The sequence below is a fragment of the Castor canadensis genome, chromosome 8 (genome assembly GCF_047511655.1).
Source record: "Castor canadensis chromosome 8, mCasCan1.hap1v2, whole genome shotgun sequence".
NCBI classification, from domain to species: Eukaryota; Metazoa; Chordata; class Mammalia; order Rodentia; family Castoridae; genus Castor; species Castor canadensis.
The window spans coordinates 91,773,922-91,778,062 of NC_133393.1; the positions used below are offsets into that span (position 1 = coordinate 91,773,922).

General features: G+C 37.8%; 1 pseudogene; it reads left to right on the forward strand.

The window, feature by feature from the left end:
- The first annotated feature begins 613 nt into the window (after positions 1-613).
- LOC141425513 (52 kDa repressor of the inhibitor of the protein kinase pseudogene) lies at positions 614-2,924 on the forward strand (annotated as a pseudogene).
- The last annotated feature ends 1,217 nt before the right edge of the window (positions 2,925-4,141 follow it).

A 4,141-nucleotide genomic window follows, 5' to 3' on the forward strand; every position in this document is an offset into this window, starting at 1 on the left:
CTAAAAGAACAAAATAGTTTTGGCCTTATTAGCTGAAAGTCATATATATTTGTGTTCTGTTGCTGCTGTATTTAACATGCCAGAAAACAATAAGTTTTCTGGTATTTTAATATATCTAGAAATTTTTTCTGAAATATTTCACTTGAAGTAGTAGGATTTTATTTTATGCTTTAGAGTTATGTAAGCAGACAGAGGATCTACAAATAAAATTTTCTAGCCTCTTTGCATAGTTGCATTTTTAAATTTTTGTTATTACTGACTTATAGCATTATATTAAATAACTATGGTCAAGGCCTTCTAGTTTGATTTAGGGTTTAGTAGAAATATTTTTAGAAATTTATTAGTATGATGTTAGAGAAAATTATGGAACTATATTTTAATTTAAAATATTTTATTTAATATTTTAAGATATTAGAATAAACTAATTCTGTGTTATTGAATGAACTCAGGAGAGTAGAGATATACAACATTTTTCTTTTGCTTCTCTGGTCTGGGAGAAAGAGCTCTGTCTAGGAATTTGATGTGGTTAATGTTAAAAAAAATTAGAAGTTTGGAGTTTCATCATGAGGTTTACATGGCAGGGAGGGGAGGGCTGGGTCATGGGTGGGTGAGGATGCTGAACTTCTGCAAGGCCCCCAACTGCAGGCGGGAGAGCACACAGTCAGACCTGGCCTTCTTCAGGTCCCTGCGGGGATGGCCAGATGTCAGAAGTGGGTGGAAAATTGTAGGAGAACAGACTTAGAAGATAAAATTTGATCAACTAAATAAACATTATCAACTATGTGCCAAACACTTTGAAACCTTCATGATCTATAGTCCTTATAGGACAGTTCTTTGAGATAATGCAATACCTACAATAGTTCAGCTTACCGTCATTTGAACAATCCACATAGTAGATACAGAAAACAAATAAAAATATTGAGTAAAGATGAAGTCAGGACACTGAGACAGAAAAAAATTGATGAAACTTCTGAACAGGAACAAAAGCATAAAGAAACAAACAACAGTGGTGCTCAGAACCCCAGAGCAGAGGAGCTGACCAGCAGGATGAAGTCGTTTTGCCTTTAACCCTTGAAGAGAAAGAAAACAAAGAGTACCTAAAGTCTTTATCTGAGTTTTTGATTCTTATGGGAAAACAAAACATACCTCTGGTTGGGCATGAGGTTGATGAAATCCCAGGTCTCTTTACTCCTGATAACTTTCAGGCACTGTTGGAATGCCTGAAGTCCTGAGAAAAGTGCTTTGAGACCACAGCAGTTAACACATTGTTCTGCTCTAAAACACAGCAGAAACAGATGCTAGAGATCTGTGGGAGCTGCATTCGGGAAGACACCCTCAGGGAAGTGAGAGACTCACACTTCTTTTCCATTATAACTGATGATGTGGTGGACATATCAGGGGAAGAGCAACTACCCATGTTGGTGAGGTTTGTTGATGAATCTCATAACCTGAGAGAGGAATTTGTGGGCTTCCTGCCTTTTGAAGCTGATGCTGAAATTTTGGCTATGAAATTTCACACTACCATAACTGGAAGTGGGCATTAATACGGAGAATTGTTGTGGCCAGGCTTGCATTGTTTCCAGTGGATTTTCTTCCAAAATGAAAGTTATTGCCTCTAGACTTTTAGAGAAATGCCCCAAGCTGACTACATACTCTGGTCTTCCTGTGCCTTAAACATGTGGTTGGTAAATTCAGTTCCTGTGGTGGAGGTGTCCCTTGCATTAGGAACAGTTGAGGAAGTTTGTTCTTTTTTCCTTTCATCACCGCAACTGATTTTAGAACTTGACAATGTCATTTCTATTCTTTTTCAGAATAGTAAGGAACGGGGTAAAGACCTGAAGGAAATTTGCCATTCTCAGTGGACAGGCAGGCATGATGCTTTTGAAATTTTAGTGGATCTCCTGCAAGCACTTGTATTATGCTTAGATAGTATAAACAGTAACACAAATATTAGATGGACTAAACTGTATAGCTGGCCGAGCATTTTTATTCTGTAGTGTAGTGACAGACTTTGATTTTATTGTTACCATTGTTGTTCTTAAAAATGTCCTATCTTTTACAAGAGCCTTTGGGAAAAATCTCTAGGGACAAACTTCTGATGTTTTCCTTGCAGCCAGTAGCTTGACTGCAATGCTGCCTTCTCTCAATGAAGTGATGGAAAATATTGAAGTTTATTATCAGTTTTGGTTTGAGGAAGCCACAAATTTGGCAAACTTGATATGCAGATGAAACTTCCTGGGAAATTCTGTAGGGCCCAGCAAGGTAACTTGGACTCTCAGCTAAGCTCTGAGAGTTACTATAAAGAAAGTCTAAGTGTTCCAACAGTGGAGCACATTATTCAGGAACTTAAAGATATATTCTCAGAACAGTACCTCACAGCTCTTAAATGCTTATCTCTGGTACTTCCAGTCAAGGGACAGCTCAAATTCAACACATCAGAGCAACACCATGCTGAATGCACAGAAGTGATTTACCCAATCCTGACACACTCTTAGCTGAGCTTCATTGTTGAAGAATTGAGTGGAAACACAAAGGGAAAGATATAGAGCCTCCACCCACCATTTATGAAGCCCTCCATCTGCCTGACATCAAGTTTTTCCCCAATGTATATGCCTTGCTGAAAGTCCTGTATTCTTCCTGTGATGAAGGTGGAGAATGAGTGTAATGACAATGGATGAAAGTGTCTTAAGGTATCCTTGAGGAACACTTTGACAGACCAAAGTTCAAGTAATTTGGCTTTGTTTAACATAAATTTTGATATAAAACATGATCTGGATTTAATAGTGGACACATATATCAAACTCTATACAACTAAGTCAGAGCTTCCTACAGGTAATTCAGAAACCATTGAATATACCTGAGACTTTTTAAATGGGCTTTGTCTTACATGGAAGAAAAGCTATAAGATGTTGTGGGCAACTTAATCACTGGATATCTTTGTTTCTAAGCCTTTGATTGAATATATTAATCACTGATGAGCTGCTTATTTAAATGGTCCCTGTTTGAATTCTCATGCTTTGAATACCTGCCTCTTCTTCCAAAAAATGACATTGGAAGTACCATGCTTCACCTCTGAATTACCTCTGCTAGTGGCACTCTGGAATTGTTTTAGTTAAGTCATTTTAGATACAGCTTGTATTATCATTGTGGATATAGTTGTCAGGTATTGAGTTACCAGGTTTTTAAAAATGAATTTTAAGGCAGCATGGAAGAAGGGAATACATTTTATATAATGTTGTAATGAAGCCCACTATTGACTTTTGACTAGTAGACTTTGTAAGTGTAGTTTAAAAATCTGTTATAACAGCCATGGGGAGAAGGAGGCAGGAGGATCTCGAGTTCACCCAGTCTGGGCTACATAGCAAGACCCTGTGTCAAACAAAACAAAACAAAACAAAACAAACCCCCCCAAAAAACCAAGGTCTGGAGGTCTGGGATGGTAGCTCAGTGGTAGAGTGCTTGCTTAGCATGCACAAGGCTCAAGGTTCTATCCCAGCAGTGAAAAAAAAAAAAAAAAGATAAAATCTGTAGTGGACAGTTAAGGGAATCACCAGAGAGAGAATTGTGAGCTCACCAAATAAAGATTTCAGTGTCGACTTTGTCTTTACCAAATGAACTTAAAGGAACGAGTTGCAGTTCAAGTTGGGGTGGAAGGGCCTGCATTGTTGCTCTACACTGGTTGTTGCTGTTTGTGTTCCTTTGTTGAGCCTACATTTTCGTAAGCTTTGCAGCAGGTCAGTGTTGGACATTTCTGCTCCAAGACAGAATTTATGCCATCCCTACAGGCAACTGGCTTGTCTGTTCTGTTCCTTTTTCCATGATTATGTCTACTGCCTTGTCTTGACTTATTAGAAAAACCTAGAAAAATAAATGTTTTGTGGTTTATTTAGAAATAATGCAGAAAAGATTGCTGTTATTTTTGGTGAAGAAAATCAATTTTGCATAGTTTATTTCAATCTAAATGAAATGTGCATTTTCTTTAGAAAATAAATAAAAGGTGCTATGACCCTGTGGGGTAGCAGTTGCAGAGAGGTCATAAGGTGTGATGAAGAGGACATAAAACCTTGGGAGATGTGAAAACCACTGGAAAAATATAGCTGTGACAAGGGAATTTAAAAAGTGTGAAGTCTAGCACCCGCTA